The sequence below is a fragment of the Electrophorus electricus genome, chromosome 9 (assembly GCF_041902795.1).
Source record: "Electrophorus electricus isolate QZ-2024a chromosome 9, ASM4190279v1, whole genome shotgun sequence".
In the NCBI taxonomy this organism is placed as follows: Eukaryota; Metazoa; Chordata; class Actinopteri; order Gymnotiformes; family Gymnotidae; genus Electrophorus; species Electrophorus electricus.
In genome coordinates this window covers 26,714,227-26,732,240 of record NC_137505.1, presented here as the reverse complement: position 1 = coordinate 26,732,240, position 18,014 = coordinate 26,714,227, and positions in this window count along the sequence as shown.

The following is an 18,014-nucleotide window of genomic DNA, read 5'->3' as shown; positions in this document are numbered from 1 at the left end:
AAGAGGTCACACAGTCATGCCCATCAAAGTAGCTCTGGGCCTGGGCACACTTCACGCAGTTTGACCCTTTAAATAATATTACAACCAGACACAAACAGGTGCGCACATATACACATTCTTTTTAATTTCTTCACATCTGCAGACTAGAGTAAGCTGAGGGTATAGTGTTAAACCATGTACTACATAAACAGTATATAGTATATATACAGAGGATATAATGTTAAACCAGGTACTACATACAGAGTATATAGTTTGACCAAAAGTTCGTGCTGATCTTTGATCTCCTGGTTCTTCATCTCCAGCGCCACTTTCAGACTCAATGTCCTCCTCTATGGGCTGGTATAACACACACACGAATCATCACTACAGCCAGTACAATGGAAAGGTGGGAATGTGTACCGAATGTGTACTGACGTTATAAGTGAAAGGTGGAGGTACTGGTGGATGTGTACTGACACTATAAGGGATCTCTACCTGCAGTGACAGTCTGAGCTTCTCAAGTTCTTCCTCCAGAGATTTCTTCTCCTGTTCACAGGCCATTTTCATATCTGCCAGAGCAAGTATCATTACTGCTGGACATAACACAGATTGTATATACTACATAATTACTACTGAATATATAAAATATAATATATATAGTACTATACATATATTAGTATCACTTTTATTGGAGCCTAAAGGCTAACATTCATTATTAGTTATGTTAGTATTATTGCATTTCCATAGTACTTACTCTTGATGGACCTGTTATGCTCCTCCTCCTCCTGCTGTTTCTGCAGGAGCTCTGTCTCCTCTTGCTGCTTGTGTTTCAGCATCTCCTGAAGAACCTGCAGCTCCTTCTGCTTCTGCAACCTCAACTCCTTCGGCTGCTCCAACATATTGTTCTCCAACTCCTCCTTCTCACACCGCAAACACTCCAATCGGGCCACATGCCCCACTAGTGACACAGAACCACACACACACACACACACACAGACACACAGACACACACACACACACAGAGAGAGAGATAAACATGCATAAATGTATAAGAATTTGTGGATAAAATTATTATGAGATTATTTATAATCAAACGACTACACTACACAACCACATCTTCCTTTTATTTACATATTATACAGATATTTAGAGATATTTACAATTTATTTACCTGCGTCCGTCTCTCTTCTCCAAGGTAGCGGAGAGATATGAAAGGATAAAAGGGGAAAAGAATAAAATGCACGTCGGTTTTAAATTCGCAGGCTACCTGCGCTGAAGGCGTGGAAAACGAGCACGTGACGGAAAGGCTTCCGTACCCGATGGGTCCAAATCACATGCCAAGCAAAGTAGCCTTAAACGTGGACACACAATGGAGACCATTTGACCCTTTAAAATCATACTACAACCAGACTTCCAGGCCCAAGAGGTCACACAGTCATGCCCAGCAAAGTAGCTCTGGGCATGGGCACACTTCACGCAGTTTGACCGTTTAAATAAAAGTAGAAACAGACTTCCTGGCCCAAGAGGTCACACAGTCATGCCCAGCAAGGATGCTTTAAACGTGGGCACACTTCAGACCGTTTCACTCTTTAAATCATTCAAAGCACCACATTTCAAGGCCCAAGAGGTCACAGAATCATGCCCATCAAAGTAGCTCTGGGCCTGGGCACACTTCATGCAGTTTGACCCTTTAAATAATACTACAACCAGACACATACAGGTGCGCACATATACACAGATACACATTCTGTTTAATTTATTCACATCTGCAGACTAGAGTAAGCTGAGGGTATAGTGTTAAACCAGGTACTACATAAACAGTATATAGTATATATACAGAGGATATAACGTTAAACCAGGTACTACATACAGAGTATATAGTTTGACCAAAAGATCGTGCTGATCTTTGATCTCCTGGTTCTTCATCTCCAGCGCCACTTTCAGACTCATAATGTCCTCCTCTATGGGCTGGTATAACACACACACGAATCATCACTACAGCCAGTACAATGGAAAGGTGGGAATGTGTACTGAATGTGTACTGACGTTATAAGTGAAAGGTGGAGGTACTGGTGGATGTGTACTGACACTATAAGGGATCTCTACCTGCAGTGACAGTCTGAGCTTCTCAAGTTCTTCCTCCAGAGATTTCTTCTCCTGTTCACAGGCCATTTTCATATCTGCCAGAGCAAGTATCATTACTGCTGGATATAACACAGATTGTATATACTACATAATTACTACTGAATATATAAAATATAATATATATAGTACTATACATATATTAGTATCACTTTTATTGGAGCCTAAAGGCTAACATTCATTATTAGTTATGTTAGTATTATTGCATTTCCATAGTACTTACTCTTGATGGACCTGTTATGCTCCTCCTCCTCCTGCTGTTTCTGCAGGAGCTCTGTCTCCTCTTGCTGCTTGTGTTTCAGCATCTCCTGAAGAACCTGCAGCTCCTTCTGCTTCTGCAACCTCAACTCCTTCGGCTGCTCCAACATATTGTTCTCCAACTCCTCCTTCTCACACCGCAAACACTCCAATCGGGCCACATGCCCCACTAGTGACACAGAACCACACACACACACACACACACAGACACACAGACACACACACACACACACAGAGAGAGAGATAAACATGTATAAATGTATAAGAATTTGTGGATAAAATTACTATGAGATTATTTATAATCAAACGACTACACTACACAACCACATCTTCCTTTTATTTACATATTATACAGATATTTAGAGATATTTACATTTTATTTACAAGCGTGCGTCTCTCTTCTCCAAGGTAGCGGAGAGATATGAAAGGATAAAAGGGGAAAAGAATAAAATGCACGTCGGTTTTAAATTCGCAGGCAACCTGCGCTGAAGGCGTGGAAAACGAGCACGTGACGGAAAGGCTTCCGTACCCGATGGGTCCAAATCACATGCCCAGCAAAGTAGCCTTAAACCTGGACACACAATGGAGACCATTTGACCCTTTAAAATCATACTACAACCAGACTTCCAGGCCCAAGAGGTCACACAGTCATACCCAGCAAAGTAGCTCTGGGCCTGGGCACACTTCACGCAGTTTGACCCTTTAAATAATACTACAACCAGACACATACAGGTGGGCACATATACACAGATACACATTCTGTTTAATTTCTTCACATCTGCAGACTAGAGTAAGCTGAGGGTATAGTGTTAAACCAGGTACTACATAAACAGTATATAGTATATATACAGAGGATATAATGTTAAACCAGGTACTACATACAGAGTATATAGTTTGACCAAAAGATCGTGCTGATCTTTGATCTCCTGGTTCTTCATCTCCAGCGCCACTTTCAGACTCATAATGTCCTCCTCTATGGGCTGGTATAACACACACACGAATCATCACTACAGCCAGTACAATGGAAAGGTGGGAATGTGTACTGAATGTGTACTGACGTTATAAGTGAAAGGTGGAGGTACTGGTGGATGTGTACTGACACTATAAGGGATCTCTACCTGCAGTGACAGTCTGAGCTTCTCAAGTTCTTCCTTCAGAGATTTCTTCTCCTGTTCACAGGCCATTTTCATATCTGCCAGAGCAAGTATCATTACTCCTGGATATAACACAGATTGTATATACTACATAATTACTACTGAATATATAAAATATAATATATATAGTACTATACATATATTAGTATCACTTTTATTGGAGCCTAAAGGCTAACATTCATTATTAGTTATGTTAGTATTATTGCATTTCCATAGTACTTACTCTTGATGGACCTGTTATGCTCCTCCTCCTCCTGCTGTTTCTGCAGGAGCTCTGTCTCCTCCTGCTGCTTGTGTTTCAGCATCTCCTGAAGAACCTGCAGCTCCTTCTGCTTCTGCAACCTCAACTCCTTCGGCTGCTCCAACAAACTGTTCTCCAACTCCTCCTTCTCACACCGCAAACACTCCAATCGGACCACAGGCCCCACTAGTGACACAGAACCACACACACACACACAAACACACACACACACACACAGACAAAGAGAGAGATAAACATTTATAAATGTATAAGAATTTGTGGATAAAATTATTATGAGATTATTTATAATGAAACGACTACACTACACAACCACTTCTTCCTTTTATTTACATATTATACAGATATTTACATTTTATTTACCCGCGTGCGTCTCTCTTCTCCAAGGTAGCGGAAAGATATGAAAGGATAAAAGGGGAAAAGAATAAAATGCACGTCGGTTTTAAATTCGCAGGCTACCTGCGCTGAAGGCGTGGAAAACGAGCACGTGACGGAAAGGCTTCCGTACCCGATGGGTCCAAATCACATGCCCAGCAAAGTAGCCTTAAACCTGGACACACAATGGAGACCATTTGACCCTTTAAATAATACTACAACCAGACACATACAGGTGCGCACATATACACAGATACACATTCTGTTTAAATTTCTTCACATCTGCAGACTAGAGTAAGCTGAGGGTATAGTGTTAAACCAGGAACTACATAAACAGTATATAGTATATATACAGAGGATATAGTGTTAAACCAGGTACTACATAAAGAGTATATAGTATACATACAGAGTATATAGTTTGACCAAAAGATCGTGCTGATCTTTGATCTCCTGGTTCTTCATCTCCAGCGCCACTTTCAGACTCATAAAGTCCTCCTCTATGGGCTGGTATAACACACAGACGAATCATATCTACAGCCAGTACAATGGAAAGGTGGGAATGTGTACTGAATGTGTACTGACGTTATAAGTGAAAGGTGGAGGTACTGGTGGATGTGTACTGACACTATAAGGGATCTCTACCTGCAGTCACAGTCTGAGCTTCTCAAGTTCTTCCTCCAGAGATTTCTTCTCCTGTTCACAGGCCATTTTCATATCTGCCAGAGCAAGTATCATTACTGCTGGATATAACACAGATTGTATATACTACATAATTACTACTGAATATATAAAATATAATATATATAGTACTATACATATATTAGTATCACTTTTATTGGAGCCTAAAGGCTAACATTCATTATTAGTTATGTTAGTATTATTGCATTTCCATAGTACTTACTCTTGATGGACCTGTTATGCTCCTCCTCCTCTTGCTGTTTCTGCAGGAGCTCTGTCTCCTCCTGCTGCTTGTGTTTCAGCATCTCCTGAAGAACCTGCAGCTCCTTCTGCTTCTGCAACCTCAACTCCTTCAGCTGCTCCAACAAATTGTTCTCCAACTCCTCCTTCTCACACCGCAAACACTCCAATCGGGCCACAGGCCCCACTAGTGACACAGAACCACACACACACACACACAGAGAGAGATAAACATGTATAAATGTATAAGAATTTGTGGATAAAATTATTATGAGATTATTTATAATCAAACGACTACACTACACAACCACATCTTCCTTTTATTTACATATTATACAGATATTTAGAGATATTTACATTTTATTTACCTGCGTGCGTCTCTCTTCTCCAAGGTAGCGGAGAGATATGAAAGGATAAAAGGGGAAAAGAATAAAATGCACGTCGGTTTTAAATTCGCAGGCTACCTGCGCTGAAGGCGTGGAAAACGAGCACGTGACGGAAAGGCTTCCGTACCCGATGGGTCCAAATCACATGCCCAGCAAAGTAGCCTTAAACCTGGACACACAATGGAGACCATTTGACCCTTTAAAATCATACTACAACCAGACTTCCAGGCCCAAGAGGTCACACAGTCATGCCCAGCAAAGTAGCTCTGGGCCTGGGCACACTTCACGCAGTTTTACCGTTTAAATAAAACTAGAAACAGACTTCCTGGCCCAAGAGGTCACACAGTCATGCCCAGCAAGGTTGCTTTAAACGTGGGCACACTTCAGACCGTTTCACTGTTTAAATCATTCAAAGCACCACATTTCAAGGCCCAAGAGGTCACAGAATCATGCCCATCAAAGTAGCTCTGGGCCTGGGCACAATTTACGGAGTTTGACCCTTTAAATAATACTACAACCAGACACATACAGGTGCGCACATATACACAGATACACATTCTGTTTAATTTCTTCACATCTGCAGACTAGAGTAAGCTGAGGGTATAGTGTTAAACCAGGTGCTACATAAACAGTATATATTATATATACAGAGGATATAGTGTTAAACCAGGTACTACATACAGAGTATATAGTATACATACAGAGTATATAGTTTGACCAAAAGATCGTGCTGATCTTTGATCTCCTGGTTCTTCATCTCCAGCGCCACTTTCAGACTCATAATGTCCTCCTCTATGGGCTGGTATAACCCACACATACGAATCATCACTACAGCCAGTACAATGGAAAGGTGGGAATGTGTACTGAATGTGTACTGACGTTATAAGTGAAAGGTGGAGGTACTGGTGGATGTGTACTGACACTATAAGGGATCTCTACCTGCAGTGACAGTCTGAGCTTCTCAAGTTCTTCCTCCAGAGATTTCTTCTCCTGTTCACAGGCCATTTTCATATCTGCCAGAGCAAGTATCATTACTGCTGGATATAACATAGATTGTATATACTACATAATTACTACTGAATATATAAAATATAATATATATAGTACTATACATATATTAGTATCACTTTTATTGGAGCCTAAAGGCTAGCATTCATTATTAGTTATGTTAGTATTATTGCATTTCCATAGTACTTACTCTTGATGGACCTGTTATGCTCCTCCTCCTCCTGCTGTTTCTGCAGGAGCTCTGTCTCCTCCTGCTGCTTGTGTTTCAGCATCTCCTGAAGAACCTACAGCTCCTTCTGCTTCTGCAACCTCAACTCCTTCAGCTGCTCCAACAAACTGTTATCCAACTCCTCCTTCTCACACCGCAAACACTCCAATCGGGCCACAGGCCCCACTAGTGACACAGAACCACACACACACACACACACACAGAGAGATAAACATGTATAAATGTGTAAGAATTTGTGGATAAAATTATTATGAGATTATTTATAATCAAACGACTACACTACACAACCACATCTTCCTTTTATTTACATATTATACAGATATTTAGAGATATTTACATTTTATTTACCCGCGTGCGTCTCTCTTCTCCAAGGTAGCGGAGAGATATAAAAGGATAAAAGGGGAAAAGAATAAAATGCACGTCCGTTTTAAATTCGCAGGCTACCTGCGCTGAAGGCGTGGAAAACGAGCACGTGACGGAAAGGCTTCCGTACCCGATGGGTCCAAATCACATGCCCAGCAAAGTAGCCTTAAACCTGGACACACAATGGAGACCATTTGACCCTTTAAAATCATACTACAACCAGACTTCCAGGCCCAAGAGGTCACACAGTCATGCCCAGCAAAGTACCTCTGGGCCTGGGCACACTTCACGCAGTTTGACCGTTTAAATAAAACTAGAAACAGACTTCCTGGCCCAAGAGGTCACACAGTCATGCCCAGCAAGGTTGCTTTAAACGTGGGCACACTTCAGACCGTTTCACTCTTTAAATCATTCAAAGCACCACATTTCAAGGCCCAAGAGGTCACAGAATCATGCCCATCAAAGTAGCTCTGGGCCTGGGCACACTTCACGCAGTTTGACCCTTTAAATAATACTACAACCAGACACATACAGGTGCGCACATATACACAGATACACATTCTGTTTAAATTTCTTCACATCTGAAGACTAGAGTAAGCTGAGGGTATAGTGTTAAACCAGGTACTACATAAACAGTATATAGTATATATACAGAGGATATAGTGTTAAACCAGGTACTACATACAGAGTATATAGTATACATACAGAGTATATAGTTTGACCAAAAGATCGTGCTGATCTTTGATCTCCTGGTTCTTCATCTCCAGCGCCACTTTCAGACTCATAAAGTCCTCCTCTATGGGCTGGTATAACACACACACGAATCATCACTACAGCCAGTACAATGGAAAGGTGGGAATGTGTACTGAATGTGTACTGACGTTATAAGTGAAAGGTGGAGGTACTGGTGGATGTGTACTGACACTATAAGGGATCTCTACCTGCAGTGACAGTCTGAGCTTCTCAAGTTCTTCCTCCAGAGATTTCTTCTCCTGTTCACAGGCCATTTTCATATCTGCCAGAGCAAGTATCATTACTGCTGGACATAACACAGATTGTATATACTACATAATTACTACTGAATATATAAAATATAATATATATAGTACTATACATTTATTAGTATCACTTTTATTGGAGCCTAAAGGCTAACATTCATTATTAGTTATGTTAGTATTATTGCATTTCCATAGTACTTACTCTTGTTGGACCTGTTATGCTCCTCCTCCTCCTGCTGTTTCTGCAGGAGCTCTGTCTCCTCCTGCTGCTTGTGTTTCAGCATCTCCTGAAGAACCTGCAGCTCCTTCTGCTTCTGCAACCTCAACTCCTTCAGCTGCTCCAACAAACTGTTCTCCAACTCCTCCTTCTCACACCGCAAACACTCCAATCGGGCCACAGGCCCCACTAGTGACACAGAACCACACACACACACACACACACACAGACACATACACACACACACACACACACACACACACACACACACACACACACACACACACACACACACACACACACAGAGAGAGATAAACATGTATAAATGTATAAGAATTTGTGGATAATATTACTATGAGATTATTTATAATCAAACGACTACACTACACAACCACTTCTTCCTTTTATTTACATATTATACAGATATTTACAGATATTTACATTTTATTTACCCGCTTGCGTCTCTCTTCTCCAAGGTAGCGGAGAGATATGAAAGGATAAAAGGGGAAAAGAATAAAATGCACGTCGGTTTTAAATTCGCAGGCAACCTGCGCTGAAGGCGTGGAAAACGAACACGTGACGGAAAGGCTTCCGTACCCGATGGGTCCAAATCACATGCCCAGCAAAGTAGCCTTAAACCTGGACACACAATGGAGACCATTTGACCCTTTAAAATCATACTACAACCAGACTTCCAGGCCCAAGAGGTCACACAGTCATGCCCAGCAAAGTAGCTCTGGGCCTGGGCACACTTCACGCAGTTTGACCCTTTAAATAATACTACAACCAGACACATACAGGTGGGCACATATACACAGATACACATTCTGTTTAATTTCTTCACATCTGCAGACTAGAGTAAGCTGAGGGTATAGTGTTAAACCAGGTACTACATAAACAGTATATAGTATATATACAGAGGATATAATGTTAAACCAGGTACTACATACAGAGTATATAGTTTGACCAAAAGATCGTGCTGATCTTTGATCTCCTGGTTCTTCATCTCCAGCGCCACTTTCAGACTCATAATGTCCTCCTCTATGGGCTGGTATAACCCACACATACGAATCATCACTACAGCCAGTACAATGGAAAGGTGGGAATGTGTACTGAATGTGTACTGACGTTATAAGTGAAAGGTGGAGGTACTGGTGGATGTGTACTGACACTATAAGGGATCTCTACCTGCAGTGACAGTCTGAGCTTCTCAAGTTCTTCCTCCAGAGATTTCTTCTCCTGTTCACAGGCCATTTTCATATCTGCCAGAGCAAGTATCATTACTGCTGGATATAACATAGATTGTATATACTACATAATTACGACTGAATATATAAAATATAATATATATAGTACTATACATATATTAGTATCACTTTTATTGGAGCCTAAAGGCTAGCATTCATTATTAGTTATGTTAGTATTATTGCATTTCCATAGTACTTACTCTTGATGGACCTGTTATGCTTCTCCTCCTCCTGCTGTTTCTGCAGGAGCTCTGTCTCCTCCTGCTGCTTGTGTTTCAGCATCTCCTGAAGAACCTGCAGCTCCTTCTGCTTCTGCAACCTCAACTCCTTCAGCTGCTCCAACAAACTGTTATCCAACTCCTCCTTCTCACACCGCAAACACTCCAATCGGGCCACAGGCCCCACTAGTGACACAGAACCACACACACACACACAAACACACACACACACACACAGACAAAGAGAGAGATAAACATTTATAAATGTATAAGAATTTGTGGATAAAATTATTATGAGATTATTTATAATGAAACGACTACACTACACAACCACTTCTTCCTTTTATTTACATATTATACAGATATTTAGAGATATTTACATTTTATTTACCCGCGTGCGTCTCTCTTCTCCAAGGTAGCGGAGAGATATGAAGGGATAAAAGGGGAAAAGAATAAAATGCACGTCGGTTTTAAATTCGCAGGCTACTTGCGTTGAAGGCGTGGAAAAGGAGCACGTGACGGAAAGGCTTCCGTACCCGATGGGTCCAAATCACATGCCAAGCAAAGTAGCCTTAAACCTGGACACACAATGGAGACCATTTGACCCTTTAAAATCATACTACAACCAGACTTCCAGGCCCAAGAGGTCACACAGTCATGCCCAGCAAAGTAGCTCTGGGCCTGGGCACACTTCACGCAGTTTGACCGTTTAAATAAAACTAGAAACAGACTTCCTGGCCCAAGAGGTCACACAGTCATGCCCAGCAAGGTTGCTTTAAACGTGGGCACACTTCAGACCGTTTCACTCTTTAAATCATTCAAAGCACCACATTTCAAGGCCCAAGAGGTCACAGAATCATGCCCATCAAAGTAGCTCTGGGCCTGGGCACACTTCACGCAGTTTGACCCTTTAAATAATACTACAACCAGACACATACAGGTGCGCACATATACACAGATACACATTCTGTTTAATTTCTTCACATCTGCAGACTAGAGTAAGCTGAGGGTATAGTGTTAAACCAGGTACTACATAAACAGTATATAGTATATATACAGAGGATATAGTGTTAAACCAGGTACTACATACAGAGTATATAGTATACATACAGAGTATATAGTTTGACCAAAAGATCGTGCTGATCTTTGATCTCCTGGTTCTTCATCTCCAGCGCCACTTTCAGACTCATAATGTCCTCCTCTATGGGCTGGTATAACACACACACGAATCATCACTACAGCCAGTACAATGGAAAGGTGGGAATGTGTACTGAATGTGTACTGACGTTATAAGTGAAAGGTGGAGCTACTGGTGGATGTGTACTGACACTATAAGGGATCTCTACCTGCAGTGACAGTCTGAGCTTCTCAAGTTCTTCCTCCAGAGATTTCTTCTCCTGTTCACAGGCCATTTTCATATCTGCCAGAGCATGTATCATTACTGCTGGATATAACACAGATTGTATATACTACATAATTACTACTGAATATATAAAATATAATATATATAGTACTATACATATATTAGTATCACTTTTATTGGAGCCTAAAGGCTAACATTCATTATTAGTTATGTTAGTATTATTGCATTTCCATAGTACTTACTCTTGATGGACCTGTTATGCTCCTCCTCCTCCTGCTGTTTCTGCAGGAGCTCTGTCTCCTCCTGCTGCTTGTGTTTCAGCATCTCCTGAAGAACCTGCAGCTCCTTCTGCTTCTGCAACCTTAACTCCTTCAGCTGCTCCAACAAACTGTTCTCCAACTCCTCCTTCTCACACCGCAAACACTCCAATCGGGCCACAGGCCCCACTAGTGACACAGAACCACACACACACACACACACACACACACACACACACACACACACACACACACACAAAGAGAGAGATAAACATGTATAAATGTATAAGAATTTGTGGATAAAATTATTATGAGATTATTTATAATCAAACGACTACACTACACAACCACATCTTCCTTTTATTTACATATTATACAGATATTTAGAGATATTTACATTTTATTTACCCGCGTGCGTCTCTCTTCTCCAAGGTAGCGGAGAGATATGAAAGGATAAAAGGGGAAAAGAATAAAATGCACGTCGGTTTTGAATTCGCAGGCTACCTGCGCTGAAGGCGTGGAAAACGAGCACGTGACGGAAAGGCTTCCGTACCCGATGGGTCCAAATCACATGCCCAGCAAAGTAGCCTTAAACCTGGACACACAATGGAGACCATTTGACCCTTTAAATAATACTACAACCAGACTTCCAGGCCCAAGAGGTCACACAGTCATGCCCAGCAAAGTAGCTCTGGGCCTGGGCACACTTCACGCAGTTTGACCGTTTAACTAAAAGTATAAACAGACTTCCTGCCCCAAGAGGTCACACAGTCATGCCCAGCAAGGTTGCTTTAAACGTGGGCACACTTCAGACCGTTTCACTCTTTAAATCATTCAAAGCACCACATTTCAAGGCCCAAGAGGTCACAGAATCATGCCCATCAAAGTAGCTCTGGGCCTGGGCACACTTCACGCAGTTTGACCCTTTAAATAATACTACAACCAGACACATACAGGTGCGCACATATACACAGATACACATTCTGTTTAAATTTCTTCACATCTGCAGACTAGAGTAAGCTGAGGGTATAGTGTTAAACCAGGTACTACATAAACAGTATATAGTATATATACAGAGGATATAGTGTTAAACCAGGTACTACATACAGAGTATATAGTATACATACAGAGTATATAGTTTGACCAAAAGATCGTGCTGATCTTTGATCTCCTGGTTCTTCATCTCCAGCGCCACTTTCAGACTCATAAAGTCCTCCTCTATGGGCTGGTATAACACACACACGAATCATCACTACAGCCAGTACAATGGAAAGGTGGGAATGTGTACTGAATGTGTACTGACGTTATAAGTGAGAGGTGGAGGTACTGGTGGATGTGTACTGACACTATAAGGGATCTCTACCTGCAGTGACAGTCTGAGCTTCTCAAGTTCTTCCTCCAGAGATTTCTTCTCCTGTTCACAGGCCATTTTCATATCTGCCAGAGCAAGTATCATTACTGCTGGATATAACACAGATTGTATATACTACATAATTACTACTGAATATATAAAATATAATATATATAGTACTATACATATATTAGTATCACTTTTATTGGAGCCTAAAGGCTAACATTCATTATTAGTTATGTTAGTATTATTGCATTTCCATAGTACTTACTCTTGATGGACCTGTTATGCTCCTCCTCCTCCTGCTGTTTCTGCAGGAGCTCTGTCTCCTCCTGCTGCTTGTGTTTCAGCATCTCCTGAAGAACCTGCAGCTCCTTCTGCTTCTGCAACCTCAACACCTTCAGCTGCTCCAACAAACTGTTCTCCAACTCCTCATTCCTCATTCTCACACCGCAAACACTCCAATCGGGCCACAGGCCCCACTAGTGACACAGAACCACACACACACACACAGACACACACACACACACACACAAAGAGAGAGATAAACATGTATAAATGTATAAGAATTTGTGGATAAAATTATTATGAGATTATTTATAATCAAACGACTACACTACACAACCACATCTTCCTTTTATTTACATATTATACAGATATTTAGAGATATTTACATTTTATTTACCCGCGTGCGTCTCTCTTGTCCAAGGTAGCGGAGAGATATGAAAGGATAAAAGGGGAAAAGAATAAAATGCACGTCGGTTTTAAATTCGCAGGCTACCTGCGCTGAAGGCGTGGAAAACGAGCACGTGACGGAAAGGCTTCCGTACCCGAAGGGTCCAAATCACATGCCCAGCAAAGTAGCCTTAAACCTGGACACACAATGGAGACCATTTGACCCTTTAAATAATACTACAACCAGACACATACAGGTGCGCACATATACACAGATACACATTCTGTTTAAATTTCTTCACATCTGCAGACTAGAGTAAGCTGAGGGTATAGTGTTAAACCAGGTACTACATAAACAGTATATAGTATATATACAGAGGATATAGTGTTAAACCAGGTACTACATACAGAGTATATAGTATATATACAGAGTATATAGTTTGACCAAAAGATCGTGCTGATCTTTGATCTCCTGGTTCTTCATCTCCAGCGCCACTTTCAGACTCATAAAGTCCTCCTCTATGGGCTGGTATAACACACACACGAATCATCACTACAGCCAGTACAATGGAAAGGTGGGAATGTGTACTGAATGTGTACTGACGTTATAAGTGAAAGGTGGAGGTACTGGTGGATGTGTACTGACACTATAAGGGATCTCTACCTGCAGTGACAGTCTGAGCTTCTCAAGTTCTTCCTCCAGAGATTTCTTCTCCTGTTCACAGGCCATTTTCATATCTGCCAGAGCAAGTATCATTACTGCTGGACATAACACAGATTGTATATACTACATAATTACTACTGAATATATAAAATATAATATATATAGTACTATACATATATTAGTATCACTTTTATTGGAGCCTAAAGGCTAACATTCATTATTAGTTATGTTAGTATTATTGCATTTCCATAGTACTTACTCTTGATGGACCTGTTATGCTCCTCCTCCTCCTGCTGTTTCTGCAGGAGCTCTGTCTCCTTCTGCTGCTTGTGTTTCAGCATCTCCTGAAGAACCTGCAGCTCCTTCTGCTTCTGCAACCTCACATCCTTCAGCTGCTCCAACAAACTGTTCTCCAACTCCTCCTTCTCACACCGCAAACACTCCAATCGGGCCACAGGCACCACTAGTGACACAGAACCACACACACACACACACACACACACACACACATACACACACACACACAAAGAGAGAGATAAACATGTATAAATGTATAAGAATTTGTGGATAAAATTATTATGAGATTATTTATAATCAAACGACTACACTACACAACCACATCTTCCTTTTATTTACAAATTATACAGATATTTAGAGATATTTACATTTTATTTACCCGCGTGCGTCTCTCTTCTCCAAGGTAGCGGAGAGATATGAAAGGATAAAAGGGGAAAAGAATAAAACGCACGTCGGTTTTAAATTCGCAGGCTACCTGCGCTGAAGGCGTGGAAAACGAGCACGTGACGGAAAGGCTTCCGTACCCGAAGGGTCCAAATCACATGCCCAGCAAAGTAGCCTTAAACCTGGACACACAATGGAGACCATTTGACCCTTTAAATAATACTACAACCAGACACATACAGGTGCGCACATATACACAGATACACATTCTGTTTAAATTTCTTCACATCTGCAGACTAGAGTAAGCTGAGGGTATAGTGTTAAACCAGGTACTACATAAACAGTATATAGTATATATACAGAGGATATAGTGTTAAACCAGGTACTACATACAGAGTATATAGTATATATACAGAGTATATAGTTTGACCAAAAGATCGTGCTGATCTTTGATCTCCTGGTTCTTCATCTCCAGCGCCACTTTCAGACTCATAAAGTCCTCCTCTATGGGCTGGTATAACACACACACGAATCATCACTACAGCCAGTACAATGGAAAGGTGGGAATGTGTACTGAATGTGTACTGACGTTATAAGTGAAAGGTGGAGGTACTGGTGGATGTGTACTGACACTATAAGGGATCTCTACCTGCAGTGACAGTCTGAGCTTCTCAAGTTCTTCCTTCAGAGATTTCTTCTCCTGTTCACAGGCCATTTTCATATCTGCCAGAGCAAGTATCATTACTCCTGGATATAACACAGATTGTATATACTACATAATTACTACTGAATATATAAAATATAATATATATAGTACTATACATATATTAGTATCACTTTTATTGGAGCCTAAAGGCTAACATTCATTATTAGTTATGTTAGTATTATTGCATTTCCATAGTACTTACTCTTGATGGACCTGTTATGCTCCTCCTCCTCCTGCTGTTTCTGCAGGAGCTCTGTCTCCTCCTGCTGCTTGTGTTTCAGCATCTCCTTAAGAACCTGCAGCTCCTTCTGCTTCTGCAACCTCAACTCCTTCGGCTGCTCCAACAAACTGTTCTCCAACTCCTCCTTCTCACACCGCAAACACTCCAATCGGACCACAGGCCCCACTAGTGACACAGAACCACACACACACACACACACACACACACACACACAAAGAGAGAGATAAACATGTATAAATGTATAAGAATTTGTGGATAAAATTATTATGAGATTATTCATAATCAAACGACTACACTACACAACCACTTCTTCCTTTTATTTACATATTATACAGATATTTACATTTTATTTACCCGCGTGCGTTTCTCTTCTCCAAGGTAGCGGAGAGATATGAAAGGATAAAAGGGGAAAAGAATAAAATGCACGTCGGTTTTAAATTCGCAGGCTACCTGCGCTGAAGGCGTGGAAAACGAGCACGTGACGGAAAGGCTTCCGTACCCCATGGGTCCAAATCACATGCCCAGCAAAGTAGCCTTAAACCTGCACACACAATGGAGACCATTTGACCCTTTAAAATCATACTACAACCAGACTTCCAGGCCCAAGAGGTCACACAGTCATGCCCAGCAAAGTAGCTCTGGGCCTGGGCACACTTCACGCAGTTTGACCCTTTAAATAATACTACAACCAGACTTCCAGGCACAAGAGGTCACACAGTCATGCACAGCAAAGTAGCTATGGGCCTGGGCACACTTCATTCACTTTGTACCTTTAAATCATACTACTACTACTACCAGACTTCCAGGCCCAAGAGGTCACACAGTCATGCACAGCAAAGTAGCTCTGGGCCTGGGCACACTTCATTCACTTTGTACCTTTAAATCATACTACTACTACTACCAGACTTCCAGGCCCAAGAGGTCAAACACAGTCATGCACAGCAAAGTAGCTCTGGGCCTGGGCACACTTCACGCAGTTTGACCATTTAAATAAAACTAGAAACAGACTTCCTGGCCCAAGAGGTCACACAGTCATGCCCATCAAAGTAGCTCTGGGCCTGGGCACACTTCACGCAGTTTGACCCTTTAAATAATACTACAACCAGACACATACAGGTGCGCACATATACACATTCTTTTTAATTTCTTCACATCTGCAGACTAGAGTAAGCTGAGGGTATAGTGTTAAACCAGGTACTACATAAACAGTATATAGTATATATACAGAGGATATAATGTTAAACCAGGTACTACATACAGAGTATATAGTTTGACCAAAAGTTCGTGCTGATCTTTGATCTCCTGGTTCTTCATCTCCAGCGCCACTTTCAGACTCAATGTCCTCCTCTATGGGCTGGTATAACACACACACGAATCATCACTACAGCCAGTACAATGGAAAGGTGGGAATGTGTACCGAATGTGTACTGACGTTATAAGTGAAAGGTGGAGGTACTGGTGGATGTGTACTGACACTATAAGGGATCTCTACCTGCAGTGACAGTCTGAGCTTCTCAAGTTCTTCCTCCAGAGATTTCTTCTCCTGTTCACAGGCCATTTTCATATCTGCCAGAGCAAGTATCATTACTGCTGGACATAACACAGATTGTATATACTACATAATTACTACTGAATATATAAAATATAATATATATAGTACTATACATATATTAGTATCACTTTTATTGGAGCCTAAAGGCTAACATTCATTATTAGTTATGTTAGTATTATTGCATTTCCATAGTACTTACTCTTGATGGACCTGTTATGCTCCTCCTCCTCCTGCTGTTTCTGCAGGAGCTCTGTCTCCTTCTGCTGCTTGTGTTTCAGCATCTCCTGAAGAACCTGCAGCTCCTTCTGCTTCTGCAACCTCACATCCTTCAGCTGCTCCAACAAACTGTTCTCCAACTCCTCCTTCTCACACCGCAAACACTCCAATCGGGCCACAGGCACCACTAGTGACACAGAACCACACACACACACAGACACACACACACACACACACACAGAGAGAGAGATAAACATGTATAAATGTATAAGAATTTGTGGATAAAATTATTATGAGATTATTTATAATCAAACGACTACACTACACAACCACTTCTTCCTTTTATTTACATATTATACAGATATTTACAGATATTTACATTTTATTTACCCGCGTGCGTCTCTCTTCTCCAAGGAAGCGGAGAGATATGAAAGGATAAAAGGGGAAAAGAATAAAATGCACGTCGGTTTTAAATTCACAGGCTACCTGCGCTGAAGGCGTGGAAAACGAGCACGTGACGGAAAGGCTTCCGTACCCGATGGGTCCAAATCACATGC